This window comes from Lycium barbarum, chromosome 3 (genome assembly GCF_019175385.1).
Source record: "Lycium barbarum isolate Lr01 chromosome 3, ASM1917538v2, whole genome shotgun sequence".
NCBI lineage: Eukaryota > Viridiplantae > Streptophyta > Magnoliopsida > Solanales > Solanaceae > Lycium > Lycium barbarum.
The window spans coordinates 125,946,232-125,973,601 of record NC_083339.1 but is presented as its reverse complement, the minus strand read 5'-3'; the positions used below and the strand labels follow the sequence as shown (position 1 = coordinate 125,973,601).

The 27,370-nt window shown below is 36.4% G+C and overlaps 2 long non-coding RNA genes across 4 annotated transcripts; both read left to right on the top strand.

Moving 5' to 3' along the window:
- The first annotated feature begins 10,020 nt into the window (after window positions 1-10,020).
- On the top strand, window positions 10,021-13,042 carry LOC132632311 (uncharacterized). 2 transcript variants are annotated; one of them, XR_009579306.1, is made up of 3 exons: window positions 10,021-10,436; window positions 11,310-11,360; window positions 12,753-13,042. It is a non-coding gene; the product is annotated as an uncharacterized LOC132632311 (long non-coding RNA). The 2 variants fall into 2 exon arrangements; XR_009579305.1 differs by having other exon boundaries at window positions 11,310-13,042.
- A 1,103-nt stretch (window positions 13,043-14,145) lies between these two features.
- LOC132632310 (uncharacterized) lies at window positions 14,146-18,234 on the top strand. 2 transcript variants are annotated; one of them, XR_009579304.1, is made up of 3 exons: window positions 14,146-15,628; window positions 16,502-16,552; window positions 17,945-18,234. It is a non-coding gene; the product is annotated as an uncharacterized LOC132632310 (long non-coding RNA). The 2 variants fall into 2 exon arrangements; XR_009579303.1 differs by having other exon boundaries at window positions 16,502-18,234.
- Window positions 18,235-27,370: the final 9,136 nt, after the last annotated feature.

The following is a 27,370-nucleotide window of genomic DNA, read 5'->3' as shown; positions in this document are numbered from 1 at the left end:
GCTATGTATATTCCTACTCTAATTTAACCATAGATTCAAAGTTCTTATAGCTAGATACTATGTTCATGTGATAAATCGAATCTAGAAGTGATGATCCTCTATGCCAAATAACTTGATAAATAGGTGTTCTAATGTCGATAAACTTAAACAAATTGAGTAAACAATCACAAGTTAGTAAACACAAACAAACAGTTAACTAATCTAAAAATGCAACAGCCCACTCTTTCTTTTCTAGAGAGGGAAAAGGGTGGACAGAGGACGCGGATTCTTGATTCCTCCCTCGCTTTATTTTATTTCTGCTCTGATGCATTTCAAGGGAGCGAGGGATCTGACTAAAAGAAGACTCAGATTCCATGTCTAGCGATGGCAAGAAACTTATGCAACAGTGAGAGTCTTTTAAGAAAGACTCCATTTTGCTCCGGAGTGTACATGTAAAAAAAAGATAAAGAGACAAATAATTAGAGGGGAAATCTGATTTGGAATAATATATACAACAACAACAACAACAACAACCCAGTGAAATCCCACAACGTGGGGTCTGGGGAGGGTAGAGTGTACGCAGACCTTACTCCTACCAAGGTAGGATGGCTGTTTCCGAGAGACCCTCGACTCAATAAAAACATAAACAGAGGTCAGATACGGCTAAGAGATTCAAAGCGATATGGAAATGAAGTAACGCAAGCGACACAGATTAAAAGAATCACACAGTATTTAATTTTCAGCTTCAACACATAAGAGGGCATGATATTTATATAGCACAGGGACGAATGCATGCCAGCGTATAAGGTAGTAGGAGAATCTAAGCTGATCCCTTGAATATTTACACTACGTCACATAATGTCAAGTTGTTCTCGCTAAAACTACTCTGATGTACCTTTAAGTATTCTAGTGCAACTTTAAGATTTCAGAAATTATTCTGGTGAACGTTAATGGGCAGGCCCGAAGCACATCATACTTATGTCCAATTCACAAAATGAACCCACAGTATATATATAAGGTATACTCTCATGTGTACATCATAATGTATACATGAGTTTCACATTCATGTAATAGACAAACTACAGATTCCCATCATGCTAATACAGATTAAAAGAAAAGGTTTATCAGAAAGCAAAGAGATTTACAGTATGGGAGAAGGTTGATTCTACATTTGTCATAGACCAGAAAAGCTATGCAACTTAAACAAACACATAGTTCACAGAAGAAGGTTTTAAACCATTTTTAGACCTAGCAGGAGTAATTTAATCTCAAGATAGGCATAAAGAGTCTCCTAACGCAACAGGAGGGCAAAGTAGCAGTACCATTTGTTTTAGCATATGTAACTACTCGAACCAAAATAAAATGAGTTAATATATATATATATATATATATATATATATAAGGTGGATGGGAGCCTTAACCATGTTGCCAACACATCATACTAAAACACAGAAAATTATTCGTTTAGCTAGAATAACAAGATATTTACTTAAGAATAGTTTCACAAGGCATAATTCCTAAAATAGCTGAAAGCTAAAATATTATCAAATGACATTTCATATTCCAAAACCCCAGAATCAGCCTTGACATGATTTATTGCATGAACTTTCACAAACAAACACTCGGATATACCCAATATTAGGGTCTAAGACCTGTCTATTTTCACATAAACATACTAACAAACTGAACATAGAATAAGATCTAATACATAATTACCAATAGGACTAAACACAGAACGCGTTCACAGAGTAATCAATATCGACATGTTGTATAATCATTTCATCATATCTAAAATAAACAGAGTAATCCTTGCTTAAATTTCATAACACGACATAAGTATCGACAAGGGAAATGCTCGACGTCTCTTCACAAAATACATCGACGCAGCAGATGTCAAAATATCAACACAAACATCAGATGTACAACATTAACATGCTCTGAAGGTATGATTTTACATTAGAGAACTCTAATTCACGCTTTCGTTCCAAACGGACAAATTCATTACACATATGCCAGTGAAAGAAAAAAAAACAGAGGAAAGCTAAAGCTTAAGATTCACCGACCTTTTGTAGGTGCAGTGAACGGGGCGTCGAGGTCTCCGATCTACCCTCGATTTTAAAGTAATAGCCGAATTGAAAAACAGTAACCCACTTGGTACTTCAAATGAATGTTTCAAGATACAGTGGTTGAAAAATGTAGATATTTTAGAGGGGTTTCAGCGGCTCCACCGAACTGCTTTCAAATGGGTAATGGAACGAACATTTATAGTAAAATGTTTAGGGTTTTTTGGATTCGAAATTGGGCGGGACTTTTGATTGTCTTGGTCAAACAACTCTGTTCAAATCCGAACGTTAGAGATGCCTTCACGTGATTTGCTTCAAATTTTCCAACAATGGTTCGACCACTCTGGTTTTGAGGATCTGTTTCGTTTGAAGGCGAGAATGGGAAACCCTTCATTTCAACCACAGAACAACGCAGGTGAGCAGACATTAAGACAATTTTATTTTGTATGAAAATGGTTCGACAAGGCTGTTCAAGGCTAAAGATGCTTTGGTTCTTGCTGAAAATGGAAGAGAGTGGTTGAAGAGAGGGAGTTTGCACGAAAATGGCCAGCTTTAAACCTGCCATGGCTGTGGACGTTTGTTCTTGTTTAGAAGAGGAAAGAAAATGAGAGGGGTTAGAGAGAGAGACGAGAGGGGTGCGGCTACCATTAGGGATTATGTTTCTTTTTGTTTCAACTGATTAGAATAGCCGGGTCGGGTCAGGTCGATGACGGGTATGGGCTGGACTGTTGTTGGGCTGGTCTGTTGTTGGGCTGAAAGGGCTTTCGGGTGTGGGCTGGTCGGGTAGCTTAGGTAATGGGCTGGTTGGGTAGAAAAAATATGGGCTGGTGGAATTAATGGATATTGTGTTTGTATTTTGGGCCATTAATTTGGTTGAAAAATATTGGTCCTTCCTCCTCTATTTTAATTATTTTTGGGCTTCTAATTTAGTAACTAGTACAATATATATACTATGATAATTAATGATTAATATGTAGAAAATAAAAGACTTGATAAAGTATAATTAATTTAACGAAAATAAAGTGACAACGAACTCTTTTAGAATTTGTGATAAAGTGATGCTAGTAATAGTGAAAAAATGAAAATAACGATATTAATAGTGAAAAACGTTTAGCTCGCCAATAAATTTAGAAGCCCGAGGAAATAAATTGGAATAAAGGAGGGACGAAATTGGGTGTCAACAATATGTATGATTAGTGAGTATACGTTGATGATACATTTATTATACACAAGTTACACAACAATGATACGAACCTATGATACATTTTTTATAGATATACGGTAGGGATACATATTCTATACAACAATGATACTTTTTTATACGTATGATACATTTTCTATACATAGTTGATCTTTAGTGGCTTTTACGGAAGAAAAAAATGATCTTTAGTGGCAACTAAATTCGCCACAAATAGTCCTCTTTTGTTTTTTCTTTTTTTTTTTGCCGCGGACTTTAGTGGCGACTTTAGCTGCCACAAAAGGTCGCGTTGGCTACACTTTGAGTTTGTAGAAACATGGGCCATCCGGTGGGAATAGTTTGGGCCGGATGGCCCTTTATGTCCTTTTCCCTTATTTATTACCTACATGTAGCTTGCAAAATTATTATTGTACCGTACTGTTCTTCTTAATTCATTTAAAGTTAATTGGGAGATTAGATATTACTTATTTAGAATTCATAAAAATTTCTGACTGAAAATTTTATTAGAAATGCATATGAATGATAGCAAGAAAACGGATGTAAATTATGGGTATTGACCGGTCTGTTTGGTTCAATTATATCAAATTTTAGTTATGCTTTTCAGTTTTCGATTTTCTAATTGTCATCCATCAGCATAGTATGATAAAGATATTATGTCCAACTTAATCACAAAAATTGACTTATCATTACCTAAAACTATATAGAAAGACCAAATTCTCATCCCAGAACCGACGTGGGACACTCAAACATAGTGGAGCAGTGTCTATCATCGTTGTCTTGTTTACTTCTTCAATCTCAAGCACTCTACTTCTCATTCTTCTTATAAATATAGGCTCACTTAAGATGGGTTATTCACATTCTTCTTATCTATTTATATTTATATTTATCTATCTATATCTATACTATATTAAAAGCATGAACCCCTAACTTAAAAAGTTAAATTACTTTAATACCCTTCTTAGTTTAAAAACCTAATTACCGTACGAAAATAAATTGCACCTGCAAAAATCCCAGCCAAGCGTCGTACTCCTAACAGACAATCAGACGCAACCCTTCGAACAGTATGCTATATAATATTGACGTTAATCTCTTTGGCACATATATGGATTAGAACAACGAAAAGAAAACTAACAGCAATTGTGAACCAAAGCTTGCAAATTAAATAAGAGATTAACTTTTCCCATTATTGTAAGAGAGCCAAAGCCTATGCCAAAAAGAGCTGTACAAGTCTTCGTTAATATTTTGGGTGTATTTTCCCATGCTTTTTCTGATGTGATTGGGCATAGACGAGAAGCACAAATTCGGAAATTTCGGGCGCAAACTGGTTGTAGAAGCACGTCCTCTATAAAAAAGAAATTTGGCCGAGATTAATAGTGAATTAATTATGGAGTAAGATTTTGTCCATCTTTATCATTTTTTAGGCTCAAGAAAGAGAAAAAAGTTGTATAAGTCTTCGTTAATGATTTGGGTGTATGTTCCCGTGCTTTCTTTGATGCGATTTTGCATAGACAAGGAGCCCAAATTTGAAGATTTCACTTAAAGAAGCACGTCACCCATAAAAAAGAAATTGGGTCGAGATTAATAGTGAACTGACTATGGAGTAAGATTTTGTCCATCTTTATTGTTTTGTAGGCTCAAGAAAGAGAAAAAAGTTGTACAAGTCTTCGTTAATAGTTTGAGTGTATGTTCCCGTGCTTTCTTTGATGCGATTGGGAAGAGACAAGGAGCACATATTTGGAGATTTCGCGCGCAAACTTGTTGGAGAAGTATGTCGTCTATAAAAAAGTAATTGGACCGAGATTAATAGTGAACTAACTATGCAGTAAGATTGTGTCCATCTTTATCGTTTGTAGGCTCAAGAAAGAGAAAAAAATTGTACAGGTCTTCGTTAAAATTTTTGGTGTATGTTTCATGTGCTTGCTTTTCTGCGATTGTACATAGACAAGGATCACAAATTTGAAGATTACACGTGCAAACTGATTGGAGAAGCACGTCGTCTATAAAAAAGAAATTGGGCCGAGATTAATATGAATTGACTATGGATTAAGATTTTGTCATCCGTTTGTAGACTCAAGAGGCAAGAAAGGAACAGTCCCTTCAAAAGTTTTTGGTGCATGTATTGTTACATAGATGAAGCCTTGCAATTTCAATAGAAAGAGACGTGGTTCATGTTGGTAAAAGGTTTTCCAAGTTTTACATTATGCCAAAGGCAAACACATCGCTTCCCAAGGAGACACAGGCCTGAATAAATTTGAAAAATGAAAGTTTTTTCATCTCGTGGGATTACACTGATTATGTTGTTGAAAGTTTTTTCATCTTTCTTTGATTAGGGAGATGGCCAAAGACACAACATCAAAACAATGAATGGAGAAGAAAATAATGGAAATCAGGTTCTATTTTCTTAACTTTATTTACTATTTATTGATAAATTTTTACCCTTTGTAATTCTGTTTAAAGTTCATTGTCATAAATGTTTGGATGACACAATTGATGATTTTAAATGCATGTTGTATCTCAGAATAACCTCCTTTGATATGTTCCTAACCAATTAGTTATTTCACGATTAATAAAATACGTCTTAAATGATATAACTATATGTTGTATAAAGAGAATGTTGACTTGACTTTCAAGGTATGAGATAATATGAAATACTTTATTTGTAACGTGTACCATTTTAAGATCATAAAAAATGCTGCTTATGTTTTGTTATCATTTTTTATGAATTAAAGAATAAATACACTCTACTCCCTCCGTTCATTTTTACTTGTCCACTATGGACTTTACACACTTCTTAAGATATAATAAATGAAGTGCATATTTTTACCATGATACTCATATTAATTGATGTATAATTGCATTGGATTTGAAAAATAATTTGGAATGAGTAATTAATGCTAAGGGCAAAATAGGAAAAATAAACTATTTTGCTCTTGATATGCGAAAGTGGACAAGTAAAAGTGAAAATTTATTTATGAAATAATGGACAAGTAAAAGTAAACGGCGGGAGTATAAAAGTAGAGTCTTTTTTAACAGAAATGTGTGTTACAACATCCCAATGCTTTAATTTGGCGATTGTAGTGAGTAAAGTTAATCTATGAGTTTTATGAAAAGTCACTTGAAATTGTCTAAATGCCTGGGTGTTTGATCATGATTGAAAGTCAATATTAGACTTAGTATCTAACATAATTTGAAGAACTGAGATATATACTTTATTCAAAATTTATATTTCTTCAACTCTCATAAAATTCTTATAAGATATGTGATTATTTTGTGTTATTTTATGGATTTGTTGATGGTAGACAATGAATTCTTATTAGATTTGTGATTATTTTATGTAATTTTATGGATTTGTTGATTGTAGACAACAAGATGGAGGGAATGACAGAAACAAAGAGGCTCCTATCTTCCACATTTGAATAAAGGATTTTGGAAATGTTGATACCATATTAGGTATCAAAATTAAAAGTGCGAAATAAAATTAGTCACATAAACATATATTTAGTCAATCTCATTATATTCAAAATGTGCTAAATAAATATAGTCGCTTAAAGATAAAAAATCAATACCCCGTTTGATCCAAATATCAAAGTAACTTAAGAATGATGGAAGGGTTGTGGCTTAATTACATTGTGTATGCAATTGCTATTGGAAAGACATTGGCTAAGTTCTTTATGCATGTTTATAAGAAAACTACAGATGTGAATGTCAATACTCAAAATTTCCTAGATTACTTGACATACACACGTGCAACGCACGTGTCGAGAAACTAGTATAATATAAATATATAAAAGCAGGACATAAGCCGTCTACATGGCGCTCTAAAAAACCAGAAATTGCATTTATCTTTTTCCACAGTTTTTTTGCACCTGTTCCTGATTTTCAGCCTAATTTTTTTTTTTTTTTTAAAAAGGACCGGTGGTTTATCTCTACAAAGAAAACGGAAGAGTCACGTCTTAAACCCTATCCCTTTATCCGGTTCAATGGTCGCTTCCTAATTCTTCTCTTCCCCAACCAGTGTTTCCGTTTCATCCCCTTAATTAGGATTTAGCCCTTTTCTCTTCCCTCAGTTTTCATTCCACGTCAATCTCCGACGCTTTTTCGCTTTTCACTCGGTCAACATTAAATCCTTCAGTTCTTCTTCTATGTTTTTCGTTACCTGACCATGGCCATTGTTTTCACCTGTTGTGTACCATACCATTGTGGCATGCTATTAGTTTATTCAAACAATATGTTTTTGTTCCTGCTTTTAAGTTTCTGAAATGGAAGTTGAATATTAACCTCTCAAGGAAGATGTGATTCTACATAATGAGGCTCAAAATGCTGAGACTGAAACGACACTATTCATGAAACGCTGCCCCCACAGTTAAAAGGCCTCGGCTTCTGTGATGTATTCATCTTTGAATCTCAAAGTAGACTTATGCAAGTTTCTTTCCAATCTAAATAAGTTTTTACTTCCTGGAAGTTTTCATCTTTCCTTCACAACCACTTTGCCGTAATATCACCGTGCTATTTTCACCATTACGCTCGCTGGCACAGTAATCTCCTCCGTCATTGACCGCCGCTTGCCACCATTTTCTATGGTACATTCTCTTCATATTCATCAACATTTATAGGTGCATGTCAATTTGTGCGAGAGTGGATTACATTGATATTAACATTGATTAAAGCAATGTGCAACTGATGATCGCCATTCAATTGCAAAAACTATTTCCAAATATACTCTTTTTTCACTTTTCCTCTGTTTTTTTTATAGCATGTATTACTCAAATGTGTCTCGAAACAAATTGTTACGGAGTGGTTTCAGTTTTCCCTGTTCGAAGGATAAGGAATTAGTGTGAATCATTTGATTGTTAGACAAAGATATTATGTGGTAATTAAATCCATCGATCAATTATATCCTTTTAAGCAGTATACTTGTAGGAGGTCAATGCTGAGTTGGTTCTGTTATTCATGGTTGGCACAAGGATAATAACAAAATTATCTAGGGTCTCCTATATGTCTGAATAGTAGTGACAATATGTATTAAACGGAGGGACACCAGCCACTCGACACAAAAAGTTGAAGCAGAAAATTTCGGCAGCAGTATCTTACCCCACGCTTAGTGTTAAGAGGAGGATTGATATCGGCGAAAAGATACTCGAAAAATGCGTCAAGATGAGAACATCTCCGATGGAAAATATTGAGGATTTTAAGGTGAGATTATCCATAATACGCTGTCATCTACCCTTTTTCATTTTATCAATGGGCTTATTAGTAATCTTCCAGCATATATGTTGGGCATGCATGCGGTTGTTATCAATTTCATTGTCCATTCTCAATACGTGATTGCACGTCATGCTTTGCTGCTGAGTTCACTGAGGATTTGTAAAATTCATTCTGCAATGAATTTATCTTCCCTTAACATATTATTACCTACTTTTTTCTCTCTCAAGCTTCAGTGCAAGCACAATAACAAAAATTTCTCCTACGTGGCTGATTCTTTAGATGGTGAAGTATCATTACATAAGAAGAAAGCAGTGTGGTTATATCCAAGAATGATGGGTGTTCATACAATCATACTTCCTCCTTCTGAGAGATGAGGCCATTCTCCTACTTACTCTAATGGCTTTGTGTATGTTTTTGGGGTAAGTTTGAGAACATTTTTCATAGATTTTTTTAAAATAATTTTTCGGCTCATTTATACGTCTTTTTTGTTTATATACTTTCTTATTGAAAAATATTGCTCGAAACTATTGCTCATTTACACATATTTTTTGTAATTTTCTATTGCAGAAGTCGATTTTCATGGATTGAAAATTGTGAGCCTTCATTCCTTCATGTTAGTGTATCGTCATTTTAGGTTTTCTAAAGTTGTTGAAAGCTAACAAATACCCAAAAAGAGTTAAAACTGCGTGAGAAGCTGCTGATATTTGGAGGCATTTTGTTACACCTCGGAAATTTTTTCGTTCATGCACAGTGAATTAACTGACGAAAGGCATGATGCATACGATGTTTTGATAAGTAAGAAATAATATTTAACGATTCTAAATGAGATTTCAAAGACATTTGAGGTAGGAGACGAAAGTTGTTAGGGAAAGCAAGGTATATGTTGTGTGTTGGGCAAGAATTACGAGTATCGAATTAATGATGGCTTAATGACATTTTGGAGAAGAGTTATAATGTCTCTTATATTGGTAATGAAGTGTTAAGTAAGTTTCGAGAAGGATCCATAAGCCAAATATGGGCATAATCCATCCCAAAAGGGCGATTTAAGGAAACAATTTCGGATGATCTGATTTGGAGGGGCCAAAACGCCATTATAAGTTTGGAATTTGGAAAAACACTAAGAATGAAAGTTGTAGATCATTGAAATAGCTTTCCAACCATAGGTCGTGGGCCCTCACAGCATAGCGGTCTCAAAAGTTATGGCCATTCTACCACAGACCGTTTGGGCAAAATATCACATTCTGGCGCACTTTGCGGCGCAACATGCGGCCAGCAAACACGACATGCGGCCATGCAGTTGCACCGCAAAGTGTGCCAGTGAAATTTTGTGGTCCTGCATGGTTTGCGACTGTTACATCCCGTATTTTTGAACGTCGGATTAATTATAAGTTGAGGTGGGGCCCACACGTCAAGATTTTTTTTGGGACATGTGACAAATTATATGAATCACATATGTGAAGTTAAACACAACTCAAGAAGGACCCTTGGGCCAAATCAAAGTGGAAGTCCTCCAAACGAATACTTTTAAGAAAACGTTTTCGGGTGACCTGACTTTGGGGGGCAAAAACGGTATTATAAGTTTGGAATTTGGAAAAATACCAAGAAATAAAAGTTGTAGATAATTGAATTATCTTTCCAACCATAGGTCGTGGGTTCCCAGGTGACGTCGGGACAAGGAGATATGGACGTTTTAATGCAGAAAGGTTAGTGGGCTAGGCCCAATCCGAGCCCAACCGGGTTAGGCCCATTACCCAAGTTTTTATAAGTGAAAATTTCGGCCTTCCTCCTCATTTTAAGACCTGTAACAACCAGAAAATTCTGGAAAGAGAGAGAGAGGAGCTTTGGAGAGAAGAAAAACTAATTTTGACCAAAATCCGAGCCCCGAATCCCGAAGCCCATGAAGGGAAAAGTGTTGTACGCTGCGTTGTCTTCAATTTGAGCTAAAAATCAACCAAGGAGGAGGGTGATAACGTGGTGGCTGAATTCTTAAGGTATGAATAAGGTTCCTTTTCATTGCTAACAAGTTTATTTAAAGTTTTAACGGATTAGAACGGGAAAATAGCGATATAAATTCGTCCGTTGGCATTGTGAATTATGGAATGAGATTTGAAGAGAATTTTGGATGAAAATAAATGTAGTTCACTTGTATAATGTGGAGGAAAAATGGTTTAAGATGGCATGAAAAATTGTTGGAAAATGATTATAGGAACTTATGTGATTTTAATGTAATTTTATGTAAATATGGAAATGAAGTTTTAAATGTGAATGGCTATGTTGGTTGGTGGATTTGGAGGGATGTAAGTCCATATTAGCATGAAAGGTTGGTTGTTAAGTTGTTATGGGAAGTTTTGTGATTTTATGGTAGATTTATGTAATTATGAAAATGGAATTGTTAAGGTGTAAATTATGATTATGGTTGATGAAATTGGAAGATGGAAATATGTTATGAATATGTAGGTTGAAGATTTGAAGTTTTGGGTGAATTATGTTTGGGTGGAAAGTTTGTATATTTTGTATATCTTGTGAATATTTCGTAGAAATGATATGAAATATTTCCAAATTATATTGTGATGATCTAGATGATGAATGTGAAACCATTGAGGTTAGTTTGGAAATTGAAGTTGAAATGAAGGTTATGACATTATGTTGGGAAGATAGCTAGTTAAGTTATATTGTGTTTACAGTGATTGTTGTTGTTGTTTATGTTGTTGTTGGGTTGTTGTTGATTGTTTTGACCGAGTTAAATTCTCGGGGATGCTATATGTATAGGGGAGATGCTGCCCAAATTTCTGTAGGCAATTATGAATAAAGATTGAATACTTAAAGATTGGAAATTGAGAATTGGTAAATGTGACCAATTGCAGATTTTGGGCGAAACGGGAATTGAATTTGGAAAGGCGTAAAGAGCATACAAGGTATGTAAAGCTATCCCGATTATTCTTTTGGCATGTCCTAGGTGTACTAGGATCGGATTCGAGCCTCGGAAAGTATTCTGCTCATCGGAATCCGCATTTGAAAATACCCCTTTTTCATTCAATGGAATTGAACCCTATAAGTATGCTTTATTGAAAGAATTGTGCAAACTTCCGCAAATTGTTTAGAAAATTATGGAATGTCCCCAGAATCTCCGTAGGTGACTTTATAAGCTTAAAATACGTAATTTGAGCCCACCGCTTCGTTTGTCCCGAGGTGGGCCCACTATTTCCGATTTTACCCTTTTAGTGGTTATGACTTGTCTTCGAGCGTTTTTTTTTTAAAGAAATGTTTTTAACTACGCTTGTAATTACTAAATAAAACTTGTTTTAAATATTCCATTAAGTCTTGTAAAACTGTTTCGGAACTTGGAAACGAACTTAGAAAGATTATGCTTCTGTAATCCATTATGACATCCGAAATACACTCACTATGATTCTGTCCGATTTCATTATTTCGATTTGTCATCCGATAGGTCTTATTGAGTCTCTGGAAATATATGACATTCGTTTGAATTATTTTGATAAGCCCCATAATGTATTTTGAAACATGAAAATGATTACAAAAAGCTTATTTTGACATATGCTATTGGGATATCCGAAATGCATACACTATGATTACTGCTCCGCTTCTGTCATATGGTTTGTCATCTGAATTATGCTACTGAGTCTCCGTAAATGTGCTATATTTTAATTTGCATTAGTTTCTCACTACTCCATTCGTGGATGCCCCAATGTTTCCCACACTGAGCCCGGGCCAGGATATGTTGTCAAGCGTATTCCTCTGCATTGTTCGCCGTGCCTCGATGTGAGGGGGCAGGTATACATGTACATGGGTTGTGGAGTATGCTGTGCCATGTACACACTCTGATATGATATGATATGATCTGATATGGCCATCTGATATGATATGTTATGTTACGGGGTTATCCCCTATTCTGCTCCTTATGTGTGGTGGCACCAGCGTCGGGGGGTGGCCACGTTCTGTTTGCCGAGTCCCTTGGAAGGGGTCGGATATGATATGGTATATGTTTCTGTACACACTCCTCATGTTTCGAAAATATGCATTTGATACTTCGGATGTTACACTCACTTCTCTGTAAGCTCTGTTTCGGTTATGATCTTGTTCCATAATGGGACCAGGTACGACATATGTTTCCAGCGAATATTATTTATGCTATATGATCAGCATTTTGCTAATCTGGATATTCAGTTCATTTTCTGTATCTTCTGCTTCGATTATGACTTTGTTTACTACGTTCCGTGCTTTACATACTCAGTACATATTTCGTACTGACCCCCTTCCTTCGGGGGCTGCGTTTTCATGCCGCGCAGGTACAAACGACAGGTTTGCTGATCCGCCCGCTTAGGACTTTATTCTGCTATTTTGGAGCGCTCCTTTATCCGGAGCCCATATTTTGGTACAGTCTTCTGCTATCGTATATATGTACATTATTCAGGGGTACGACGGGGCCCTGTCCCGTCTTATGATTCTGTTATGTTCTGTAGAGGTCTGTAGACATACTTGTGTGGGTTCTGTATATGTTTTGGATGATATGATCTGTGACAGCCTTATCGGCTTCCATGTACTATGTCGGTTCATTTATGATAATTACTAACGCCAATTGATTTTTTTTTCATTTAAAAATATTCTGCTGATATGCTAGTTTGGGTTATTGGGTACGTTTGGGTGTCCAGCACGGACACTAGTCGCGGCCTACGGAGTTGGGTCGTGACAAAAGTGGTATCAGAGCAGTTCGTCCTCGGAATGTCTACAGACCGTGTCTAGTAGAGTCTTGTTTATCGGTGTGTTGTGCACCACATCTATAAACAGGAGGCTACAGGGCATTTAGGGTGTTACCTTTCTTTGAATCTTAGATCGTGCGATAGAGCCAGCTGTAGGAAATGAATTCCTTTTTTTATTAACCCTTGATTTCAGCTGGAGGACGGTATCGACGTAAGACAGCGACTGATGATATTGGAAGCTGCACAGTACACAGGTAAGTAATGGTATGAAAGACGTATGCTGGGTAAGGTATTTGAAGTACGATTGAAACACAAGCTGAAGATTAAAAAGAAAAATAAACAGGAAAGTGTAGCAGGTGCCATTTGAGTTGGGCATGTGAGGTAAGCCTCGGCATCTTTGTACTCTTATTTGAAATTGTTAGCCCCGTGTAGCTATGATGCGATATGATATGATATGTATATACGTATATGTGTTGGCCCTGTGAGGCATGGTTGGTATTTCCTGTGTACAGGTTTTGGGATAGTAAGAAATGCAGAGGAACCTCTGCCCAAACTTTTCTAGGAATACGAAGAGGAAAATGAGACATAAATTCTTAACATGTCTTGAAGGTCGATACCGATAGGGTAAATCTATTATGTTGGATTAAAAGTTTAAGAGATACCCTCCATGTCATTTGTAAGAAGCATTATCCTTGTTTGGAAAATTTTATCTCGAGAAAGCATATACGAGTAGCAAGTTCGCAATTTATTTAAATGAACCAGAAATATGTTCCAACCCCATTTTGCTTTGGCACAGCCCATGTGAAGGGCAAAAATATGTGGAAGGGCAAAAATGTCCAACGATCAAGTTTCCTCTAATTGAAAGAATACAAAGTGTATGACAAGCAGTCGGGAATTGAGTGGTTCGCTCACGACTCAAATATAATATATATATATATATATATATATATATATATATATATATATACATGGAGGTAAATATTGAAGACGTACAGGGGGCAACACGGTAACTATATAGTCAGAAAAGTAAAAGAATTCTCGCTAGGTCGGGGTGGGACCCGCTACGAGAACGTTTTGAAAAGCTGTCAAGACCCCGACTTGTCTTAAATTACGTGACAAAGGACGTGCAGGGCAATTGGTGTAATTATAACGGCCTTAACGTGCCTAAATGCATTAAAGTTGTAAGGTTAAGCGTGCTAGGGCCAGAGCAATTCTGGGATGGGTGACCCCCTGGGAAGTAAACTAAAATTTTCACAAGTATAGGAATAAGGGACGAATGGGAAATTTGAGGTAACTTAAAGGAAATTAGGATATGCGGAGTGATTAGAAACACTCAAGAAGTCGGGTAGACTAAGACAAGATAAGCTGGTGAGGAAGAAGATAGCGCAATGCAGCTTGGGAATGAGAGTAAGTTTGAATAAGCGTTTGAGAATTGTTTTGTAAGCAAAATGGTAGTAAATGTGTATTTGTACACATGACACCCCATTCATGATTGTACCGACCGACAGGTGGACCTCAGCAGCCAGTGTCGTGAGGTATGAAAGACATTAACCGAACAGAATTTGAGAGACAAAGCGAAAGACATGGTACAGATATTATAAGTAAACTGACACTAGTTCCGTCGCCAGCTAAGGCCGGGACGTTCCAGCACAACGATGTTCGGAAATAGAAAAAAAAAAAAAAGGGGCGAGTACGTAAAAGGGGGACAGTAATAGTAACGTTTGGGAAATTTTGAAGGAAAGAAAGAGACCTCTCCGACGTATTATAATACCCCATAAGGCTAGTTGAACATTCGAGGACGAATGTTCTAAAGGGGGGGAGGATGTTACATCCCGTATTTTTGAACGTCGGATTAATTATAAGTTGAGGTGGGGCCCACACGTCAAGATTTTTTTTGGGACATGTGACAAATTATATGAATCACATATGTGAAGTTAAACACAACTCAAGAAGGACCCTTGGGCCAAATCAAAGTGGAAGTCCTCCAAACGAATATTTTTAAGAAAACGTTTTCGGGTGACCTGACTTTGGGGGGCAAAAACGGTATTATAAGTTTGGAATTTGGAAAAATACCAAGAAATAAAAGTTGTAGATAATTGAATTATCTTTCCAACCATAGGTCGTGGGTTCCCAGGTGACGTCGGGACAAGGAGATATGGACGTTTTAATGCAGAAAGGTTAGTGGGCTAGGCCCAATCCGAGCCCAACCGGGTTAGGCCCATTACCCAAGTTTTTATAAGTGAAAATTTCGGCCTTCCTCCTCATTTTAAGACCTGTAACAACCAGAAAATTCTGGAAAGAGAGAGAGAGGAGCTTTGGAGAGAAGAAAAACTAATTTTGACCAAAATCCGAGCCCCGAATCCCGAAGCCCATGAAGGGAAAAGTGTTGTACGCTGCGTTGTCTTCAATTTGAGCTAAAAATCAACCAAGGAGGAGGGTGATAACGTGGTGGCTGAATTCTTAAGGTATGAATAAGGTTCCTTTTCATTGCTAACAAGTTTATTTAAAGTTTTAACGGATTAGAACGGGAAAATAGCGATATAAATTCGTCCGTTGGCATTGTGAATTATGGAATGAGATTTGAAGAGAATTTTGGATGAAAATAAATGTAGTTCACTTGTATAATGTGGAGGAAAAATGGTTTAAGATGGCATGAAAAATTGTTGGAAAATGATTATAGGAACTTATGTGATTTTAATGTAATTTTATGTAAATATGGAAATGAAGTTTTAAATGTGAATGGCTATGTTGGTTGGTGGATTTGGAGGGATGTAAGTCCATATTAGCATGAAAGGTTGGTTGTTAAGTTGTTATGGGAAGTTTTGTGATTTTATGGTAGATTTATGTAATTATGAAAATGGAATTGTTAAGGTGTAAATTATGATTATGGTTGATGAAATTGGAAGATGGAAATATGTTATGAATATGTAGGTTGAAGATTTGAAGTTTTGGGTGAATTATGTTTGGGTGGAAAGTTTGTATATTTTGTATATCTTGTGAATATTTCGTAGAAATGATATGAAATATTTCCAAATTATATTGTGATGATCTAGATGATGAATGTGAAACCATTGAGGTTAGTTTGGAAATTGAAGTTGAAATGAAGGTTATGACATTATGTTGGGAAGATAGCTAGTTAAGTTATATTGTGTTTACAGTGATTGTTGTTGTTGTTTATGTTGTTGTTGGGTTGTTGTTGATTGTTTTGACCGAGTTAAATTCTCGGGGATGCTATATGTATAGGGGAGATGCTGCCCAAATTTCTGTAGGCAATTATGAATAAAGATTGAATACTTAAAGATTGGAAATTGAGAATTGGTAAATGTGACCAATTGCAGATTTTGGGCGAAACGGGAATTGAATTTGGAAAGGCGTAAAGAGCATACAAGGTATGTAAAGCTATCCCGATTATTCTTTTGGCATGTCCTAGGTGTACTAGGATCGGATTCGAGCCTCGGAAAGTATTCTGCTCATCGGAATCCGCATTTGAAAATACCCCTTTTTCATTCAATGGAATTGAACCCTATAAGTATGCTTTATTGAAAGAATTGTGCAAACTTCCGCAAATTGTTTAGAAAATTATGGAATGTCCCCAGAATCTCCGTAGGTGACTTTATAAGCTTAAAATACGTAATTTGAGCCCACCGCTTCGTTTGTCCCGAGGTGGGCCCACTATTTCCGATTTTACCCTTTTAGTGGTTATGACTTGTCTTCGAGCGTTTTTTTTTTAAAGAAATGTTTTTAACTACGCTTGTAATTACTAAATAAAACTTGTTTTAAATATTCCATTAAGTCTTGTAAAACTGTTTCGGAACTTGGAAACGAACTTAGAAAGATTATGCTTCTGTAATCCATTATGACATCCGAAATACACTCACTATGATTCTGTCCGATTTCATTATTTCGATTTGTCATCCGATAGGTCTTATTGAGTCTCTGGAAATATATGACATTCGTTTGAATTATTTTGATAAGCCCCATAATGTATTTTGAAACATGAAAATGATTACAAAAAGCTTATTTTGACATATGCTATTGGGATATCCGAAATGCATACACTATGATTACTGCTCCGCTTCTGTCATATGGTTTGTCATCTGAATTATGCTACTGAGTCTCCGTAAATGTGCTATATTTTAATTTGCATTAGTTTCTCACTACTCCATTCGTGGATGCCCCAATGTTTCCCACACTGAGCCCGGGCCAGGATATGTTGTCAAGCGTATTCCTCTGCATTGTTCGCCGTGCCTCGATGTGAGGGGGCAGGTATACATGTACATGGGTTGTGGAGTATGCTGTGCCATGTACACACTCTGATATGATATGATATGATCTGATATGGCCATCTGATATGATATGTTATGTTACGGGGTTATCCCCTATTCTGCTCCTTATGTGTGGTGGCACCAGCGTCGGGGGGTGGCCACGTTCTGTTTGCCGAGTCCCTTGGAAGGGGTCGGATATGATATGGTATATGTTTCTGTACACACTCCTCATGTTTCGAAAATATGCATTTGATACTTCGGATGTTACACTCACTTCTCTGTAAGCTCTGTTTCGGTTATGATCTTGTTCCATAATGGGACCAGGTACGACATATGTTTCCAGCGAATATTATTTATGCTATATGATCAGCATTTTGCTAATCTGGATATTCAGTTCATTTTCTGTATCTTCTGCTTCGATTATGACTTTGTTTACTACGTTCCGTGCTTTACATACTCAGTACATATTTCGTACTGACCCCCTTCCTTCGGGGGCTGCGTTTTCATGCCGCGCAGGTACAAACGACAGGTTTGCTGATCCGCCCGCTTAGGACTTTATTCTGCTATTTTGGAGCGCTCCTTTATCCGGAGCCCATATTTTGGTACAGTCTTCTGCTATCGTATATATGTACATTATTCAGGGGTACGACGGGGCCCTGTCCCGTCTTATGATTCTGTTATGTTCTGTAGAGGTCTGTAGACATACTTGTGTGGGTTCTGTATATGTTTTGGATGATATGATCTGTGACAGCCTTATCGGCTTCCATGTACTATGTCGGTTCATTTATGATAATTACTAACGCCAATTGATTTTTTTTTCATTTAAAAATATTCTGCTGATATGCTAGTTTGGGTTATTGGGTACGTTTGGGTGTCCAGCACGGACACTAGTCGCGGCCTACGGAGTTGGGTCGTGACAGCGACACAACATGCATCTAGCAAAGCATGCTTTGCGTCCCGCAAAGTGTGTCGCATGTTGTGTCGGTCCAGAATTTTCTGGACCACTATATATATATCAAATTCGACCCTAACTCATTATTTTCACCATTTTAGACATAGAAACCTCTAGAATCCTCTCCACACTTCACTCCCAAGAAATCAAGAGAAATTGATGATCAACTTCATCAAACCAATAAGAATCAAGAGTGTGAAACCCATTAAAGTCATCCAAGCCAAGAAAATTCCAAAAGAGGTGAAATGGGGTTTTGGTGCTAGAAGAGTATTTCAACTCAAGGCTTGTTTCTACGCTATATAAGGTAAGTTTCATGGTATTTTCATGATGTTTGAAGTATTGATAAGTTGAAACACTTAGATTGTAGAAGAGTATAGAAAATGGGTCATAAAGGAGTGAATAGTGTCATTGTTGAACAATAGTTGGATTGAATTACGAATATTGGTATGTTGAGATTGTATGCATGTTATGAATGATCTATAGAACATGGAATGAGTATTGTATATGAGAAAACGCGATAATGAGCTATAGCCATAATTGCGGAGAAATTGAAAGGAAGTGGTGAATTGTGGCAAATGTAGATAAATGATGATTGTTGGTTGCAATATTGTGAATGTTGATATGAACGTTGGGAGCCGATATAGAACATGGGAAAATTAGTTTGAACAAAGGAAATTCTGCCCAATTTTCTTTAGCGTTAGTAAATCCGTTCCTATAATTGTTAGCTAATGTCAATATGAATTCTCTCTTGAAGGTAGAAACGTGACATTGAAGGGGAAAAAGCGAACGATAGACTAATTAAACGAGAAAGGTATGTTAAGGCTCGTCCCTTTCTTTCAAAGGCATGATCCCTAGGTGATGATTTCATAAATGTGTCCATATTTTCCCTGTTATCGAAAGTTAAAAGTCTAAGATTCCAAGGCATGATTCCCTTCCTGATAACCCCAAATGTTTTTCGAAATGTCCGTATTTTCCAAAACAAAGGTTTATGATTTTGTAATCAAGCTTTTATGACTACACAACAGACATGTTTTTATCATGATGACAATGACGCCAAAGATGAGAATATTCTCTGGGATGACTATTATAAGAACGATTTCATGTTTAAAGGTTCCAGGTTGTGATTTCAATGACGATATAAGGATGTTGAGCTATTTCTGGATTTCTCAGTTTTATTCGTGAATGATGGCTATTTTTAAAGATTCCAAAGTATATGAATTGACGCTTTATGAGATTTATGATCTTATTTTATATTCTCTTAATGCTAATCTTCATTGTTAGTCTCTCCTTACAATAATCGTTCCTTCAAGGTGAGACATGACGATCATGATTATTCCATAATATAATCGGAGGTCACCGACCTTACGTCACTTCGATAGAGGTGTAGCTTTTACTTGGGCTCTCATGCATGCTACGTATATTATATATGTATATGATATGTATATGTATATGTATATGTATATGTATATGTATATAGGGGATATGGGGAAAGGTGAGGCGCTATAGACGCATAGCCACCTGATCAGTTGGTATCAAACCCGGTGGTGGGGCAAACCCAATGGTGGGGCAAACCCAGTGGTGGGGAAAACCTCAGCAAGAACGCTAAGTCCCAAAGGGAGGTGAGTGTAAGGCTTGCCTTAGGCGAATCCCACATTGGTTTAGGCAAATCCCACATTGGTTTAGGCAAATCCCACATCGGTTAATATCATCCCGAACACGGGATGCCCGGACGCGGGACATATGTGGTTAAATGGATTGGAGCCGACGCCTCGGCAATATGATATGCTTAATTTTCTATATATATGAAAAAGAAATGTTTTTCAAAGGAAAGCTAAGCATGCATGGCATCCGCCCTAAGAGGCACTCATATGTACATGTTACTCTTTTACCTTACGATATGCTCTATATTTCCATTCTACTGTTATTCATACTTGTATCCCTTATTGTAGTATCGTTCATGCCTTACATACTCGATACATTACTCGTACTGACGTCCGTTTTCTTTGTACGATGTGTTCATGCCCACAGGTAGACAGGAAGGTGCTCCTGATCTAGACTCATAGGAGCTAGCAGCGGATGTGAAAGCACTCCATTGTCCGGAGGTGCTTATGATTGTTCTTTTGGTATATATGTATACGTATGTTTTGGGCACGACGGGGCTTGTCCCGTTCATATGTCTAGCATTCCAGTAGAGGCTCGTAGATACGTAGATGTGGGTAGTATGGTCTCACGAGGTTGCTATTGCATATATATTATTATTATTTTGAAAGCCGAAGGGCTTATGTATATAAAGGTAATTATGTTTCAAAATGAAAAATGGTTCTTCTATGATTTGGGTATAGAATTAATGAATGTACGCTTAATGAGTATGACGAGTAATAGAATGAGTGGTGCCCGGTGGTTAGCTCCGGGTACCCGTCATGGCCCCTAGTGGGGTCGTGACACATTTGGGATTGAGTTAAGCACGAGAGATAAATTAATAAAAAGATCAGAAATTTAAAGGGTTGGCTCGGCATGAGTTCTAAGTTCGTCACCCCATCTAGCTGCGTGTCCGAGGCTCTGTCTTTTTGTTACTATGAGCCTGTTTGGATTGGCTTATGACTTATAAACCAAAAGTCATAAGTTAGGAATTCTAACTTATGATTTTTGGCTTAAAACAAGGTGCTTAAAAACACTTTTTTGTCTTACCCAAATACCACAAAAATGTTTAAAAGCTTTTTTGACTTAAAAACACCTAAAATAAGTCAATCCAAACAGGCACTATGTTGTAAACTAACATGGCCCCCACTCTGTAGTATGTAATTGTCACTGCTCGATAAATGTATGTAATTGTTTTTTAGCTATTTCACGGTTATATATATTATTCTTGGTTGAACAGTTTGTTTACTTTCATGTGTTTACGGTTCATATTCAATCACATCAGATTACCGATGTTGTTAAGATAAGCTATCACTACTTAATTCAAATCATGTTGTAACCCCAGTTGAATTTTTTTGGATTGATGATTCTTCTTAAATGATAAGTTTGATGAATATTATGATTGGATACGCAAATTGTTATTATCATAAAATGGCTATCATGAGGGTGATGCAATTAGAGCTTTTGAGAAAATTAACAAACATTTTTAACATCCAGTTAATAATTTTGATTATTTAAGAATTTTGTGTTATGGATGATTGAAAACTCACATCGCCAACTATTTTAGAGGATTCAAATCTACTAATAATTTAGAAGAGTATGAATTCTAATCGTTATACAAGGAAGAAGGACATAATATCGTAGAATAGATGGTAATTATTTTTTAGTTTTAGGACTTAAGTGAAATTAGTTTTGGTTTCTTTACTAAATTAAATGTATATCTTATAGAAGCATGCTTTAAATAACAAGATAATGCGTAAAGATTTCACACAACACCAATGTTTTAAAATTTGTCTTGCCAAAGCAAGAGAAGGTGGTCGGTCTAATGATTTTTGTTGCTAATTGAAACGTTTGTATTTCATTTATATATATTTTTTCCTTCCTAATTTACAACTGATAATAATTATATTCTTTTGTGTAATTATTAATTTTAGTTACCTATTAATCTTAAGCCTCCTTAATCAGATAAAACTTAAAATAAGCTTTGATATACCTTCTTTAAGTGTTTTCTTTCTCATAAAAAAGAGGGTACAGTATATGAATCCATTATTAGCTCAATGATTATTCTACAAATTTACTTATCCTTTATAAGACCGCGCGAAGCGCGGGTATATTTTGTCACGACTTAACCGGAGGGCCATGTCGGGCATCCGGAGCTAGCCTATCAAGTACCTCAAAATATACATCTCATAATCATATATGAGTGGGCCATGAAACTAACTCATAAATGTACATCATCGACTGTGCCCACATATAAGCCGACAAGGCCATCAAGGATATAACAAGATATAGACTGAAGAGGTCATGAGACATCTAACTATACACATCTGTTTACGAGCCTCTGCATAGAATGCATAAGATAGTGAGGACGGGACAGGACCCCGCCATACTCATATGTACACAAACAAACCATACCAAAATGAGCTGCAACTCCGGACAAATGGAGTGCTCATGTACCAACAATGAGATGGCTGCCTAAGGATCTGTACTGTCTCCCTGTCTACCTGCGGGCATGAACGCAGCGTCCATAAACAAAACGACATCAGTACGAATAAGGTACTGAGTATGTAAGACATGGAAAACAACATAACCTAGATATGAAAATGACAAGAGATAAGAGAGATAACCTGTGCTTATGATTGCCACTTAAGGCGGATATCATGCATGCTTGCATTTTAAAAAAAAACATTTTCATACATGTACATATATCATAATACCGTACCTGGCCATATAGGCTCGGTGTCATCCGTACCCGGCCATAATAGGCTCGATGTTATCCGTACCCAACTGCAGTGGTGTGCACGATAGGTGTCGTACCCAACCGACTATAGCGCGGCTCGGTGTGAGAAAATACATACATATATATAAAGCATGCATGAGAGACCAAATAAAAGCTATAACTCTATCGGAGTGACATAAGGGCGGTAAACCTCCGATTATCATTATGGAACTATCATCATAATCATATCTCACCTTGAAGGAACAATAACCATAAGATGAGATCAACATCAATGAATAAAATCAATAACCATATGATAAAAATCAATAATCATGAGACAAATGTCAATAATATCACAAGAATCTCAAGAACCATGAGCTTCTAGTATTTGTTTTGGAATAGGGACATTATGAATATCATGTGTAAGTTCACAACAATGGGATCATGCCTTAAGAAAGAAAGGGACAGCCTTAACATACCTTGTTATCTTACTTAAACACTCAACGTCTATTCTCCCGAGCTTGCAAATCTACATTCAAGATAATTCACACTAAGGTTAAGTCGTCGAAACGCTTAACTATTTGGTGAGCTAACGGAATTTGGACAGCATTTCTCCTATATCACTTACTTCCATCAAGTTCCAAAACAGCTCCCAGACTTCATTAACAACATCAACAATTCCATAGCCAAGAGATTATATTCAAACTAAACTCAAATCCATCCAAAACTTCCTTACAAATTCAATCCATAGCAAATAATGATAACCTTTCTACCATGATTCTCTTCATCTTTAAGGCTTGCTAAACCCTCAAATCAACTCAACATAGGAAACAAGATGAAGAACATACCTTATATTTGAAGAACTTCAACTTAAACAACTTGTTTCAAGACCAAACTCTCCACAACTCCAAGTAGAGCCAAGAACAATCACTTTCTAGGGATTAGTTAAGGATTTTATGACTTGATCTCTTCTTGATTTGATTTGAGATGTTTATGGGTGTTTTTGGATGTTTGAGAGAGATTAGAAGGTCACTAGGGTTTTGTTTTGATGAAGAAATATGACCCCAAGTCGTGGGAAAATCATTTTATAGGCCCAAACAAAAATGTCCACCGACTTAAAAGTTTTGGAATTTTCGGGCAAAGTACGGGCAAAAAGTGCAGACTGTACTTCAAAGAACAGGCCGTCCTTTCAACCCGTACTTAGGAGGGTCAAATTCCAACTTTCTAAAAAAAAATGGTGCAGTACGGGCAAAAAGTGCAGGACGCACTTCAAATAACGGCCCGTACTTCTATCCAATACTTCTCAGAATTCGTGATTTTTTAGATTCATTGGAAAGAAGACTCACTGAACTTGAATTTACACAGGTCATGGATTCCATAACTCCTCATATTCTAGGAGATATGCCTCTCTCAAGTTGGACGAAAAATCCTATCCAAAAATCTGCCAACTTTTCGCAAAGTTTCGACAGACTTAATTCTTCTATTCAGTTGATCCCGAAACCTTTAGACACTTGCTCCTTAAAAAAAAAATCACGATGCTACTACAACTGATCCCATAAATCCAAATAATGATAAGGATGATGCTAGTTCCAGTACTCCCATTAATCCAAATGATGACAAAGACAGGGAACTGAATGAAGGTAATAGAAAAGAAGTGGATCAAAATGACTTAGTTCAACAAGACGATAAGCAGGACGATGACTCAATCAACATCAGCAATAGTAATACATATAGTTCTTCTAATGATAAACATCAGGTACCAGTTAATAAAAAGGACAGTATCAACCAGAGCATGGATTTACAAACACATATGGACAATACTATGGAGAAGTCTGATAGTCTTCGCTCTGTGATCAAGAACATGCCAGGATTGGATCTGTTTGTTGATCTGAATAGTGCTATAGCACAGACGCAAGAAACTAGCAACAAAAGTAAGAAAGATGCCAACATTCATTTCGACGTTACATCTCCAAATAGAGTAGTCGTGGTTATGCCTGAAGAACAGCTATAACAACAACAAAATATGGAGGATACTATTGAATTCTCTCCTGCTAACAACAAAAAAGCAGGAACAAGAAGGGAAGCAAGAAAAAGAAAGAAGACAACACCAATGTTGTTAAAGCAAAGGAAACAAAAAAGAATTCTATCTAATTTTCATGATTAATACAATCTTCTGGAACATTAGATGAGCAAGGACCAAAAAAGCCAATCACAGGCTTAAGAATGTTATCAAAATTCACAAAGTGATTTTGTTGCTATTCTAGAACCATTCTTGAATATGAGCAAAATTGAAAAATACATGAAATACTTTGGTTTTCAACACAGTCTCTCAATACTATGGCAACAAAATTAAATTCTTTGGCAACAAAAAAATCATTTGCCAACAATAAAACTAAGTTGTTGCCAAATGTAAAAAAGTTATTGCGATTTCTATACTTTCTTGTAGTGACACTTCCTTTACAGCAGGATGTTTTATCAAGCTTTTGGTCATATCAAAGCTGTTTTGACCAGGTACTTTCAGAATTTGCAAGATATCAACCACTGACCTACTTTCTGTCTTAGAGTAGAGAAACTCAGGCCAGTGCAAATGGTGAAGCAAATTACCTGGATCTTTCCTCAACCTGGAAGCATCAAGATTAATACAGATGGTAGTTACTTACATGAGAGTGGTAGGGCAGGCATTGGTGGAATTGTAAGGAATAGTCAGGGTGAACTGATTATGGCATACTACATTTCTGTCAATTGTTGTAGCAGTAATATGGCGGAGGCTTTATGTCACGAGCCAACGGAGGGCTATGACGGGTACCCGAAGCTAGCCTACCGAGCACCACCTAGCATACTTGTTCCCATCTATCTCGATAGACCACATGTCTAGCTCTCAACTAACACCACATGAATGAATGTAAATTCTCAAAGTGAACCCATTACGCAATAACCATAAACTTTACCTCATATACATTTACATATACGCACAAGCCTACAAGTAGGGTTGTTCACGGTTTTGGTTAAAGCCAAAACCAAACCGAAAATTTAACCAAACCGAATAAAAAAACCGACATTTGGTTTGGTTTGGTTTGATTTGGTTTTAAATTTTAAAAACCGATAATATTTGGTTTGGTTATGGTTATATTAAAAAATAACCGAATAAATAACCGAATCAAACCGGTAAATTATATACATAAATTTTATAATTATTTATATGTATAATATTATTTTTTCATAAATAACTATAAATATTTTATACCTTTTAATCATTAATTTGATTTTTGATCTACTTATTTCACATGATTGTTTAAGGCCCATGTTTTTAAGAATATGTCCAAGCCCATGTCTTTAAGTCTTTTAACTCTTTAAGTGTTAAGTGTAAACCTACTAACAGAAGCTCACGTTAGAGTCTAATGTCTTTAACTTAAATTTTTATCCTTTCTTTGTCAGTCATTTGATTTTAGGTTGTCTCTTATTTTTTTCCCGAATTTATACCTTTCTTTTTTCTTGTCTGAATGGATCCTAAACTTTTAATATTTTTCATATGAAAAGGATAGCGGTTGTAGATTTGGAGGTTCCTATAAAAGATACTTCAGTAACATCAGCATTTGCTGCAACTCAAGCACATGGTAATGCCCTAATACTTCTTCCGTGGGTAATCCTTCTAAAAGGCAGAAAAGAACAACTCTTTGTAATCGAGACCCTAGCCCTGGGGATAATGATAGAAAAACATCTGATGTTTGGGATCATTATACAAGGTGTTTTTAATAAAATGGGAGAATTGAGGACAAAATGCAAGTATTGCCCCAAAGTTTGGGATCATTACACAGCTTTTTTATTTCATATATTTTCATTTTAATTTTAGGTAGTCTTTATGTTTAATTAATATGTATGTTTGTAACAACAACTAAAAGCTCCTATGCTCTACTTTATTTCCAAGTATGTGTATTAAGATAACAAAAATGGTGCAGCCACTACTTATTTAGTTTTTAGCTCTATATGTAATAGTTTAGCAACTTTGGGTAAGTTGAGTATGACACTATCACTAATAGTGAAAATATTTCTATGATGTATGTTCCACCTTAAACGATAAATAAAAGTTATCGTTTGAACAAAAAAAAAAGACATGTCTTTTTCAACTTTTTAATGTTTTACTGATAAGTCTCATGGCTGCTAGTCATAAACCGAAAAATTCAACCAAACCGAATCAAACCGACAATAACCAAACCGGTGGTTATTATTTTATTTGGTTTGGTTATGATTTTAGACCTTTAAAAACCGACTAAATTGGTTTGGTTATGGTTTTAATCAATAACCGACCCAAACCGAACCATGAACACCCCTACCTACAAGGCTGCAAAAATTATATACAAAATATACATTAGGGTGACCATGAAACTTCTAACTATCCACATATGTCTACGAGCCTCTATCCGGAGTACTGAAAATCATAAAGACAGGACAGGACCCCACCATGCCCCAAATATACACACAAAAGAAGTATACCAATAGGCTGCAACTCCGAAGTAGTGGAGTGCTCCTATACCTCCGCTGACAAAACTCCTAAGGGTATGGATCGTCTCCCTGTCTACCTGTGGGCATGAACGCAACGTCCACAAAAGAAATGACGTCAGTACGAACAATGTAC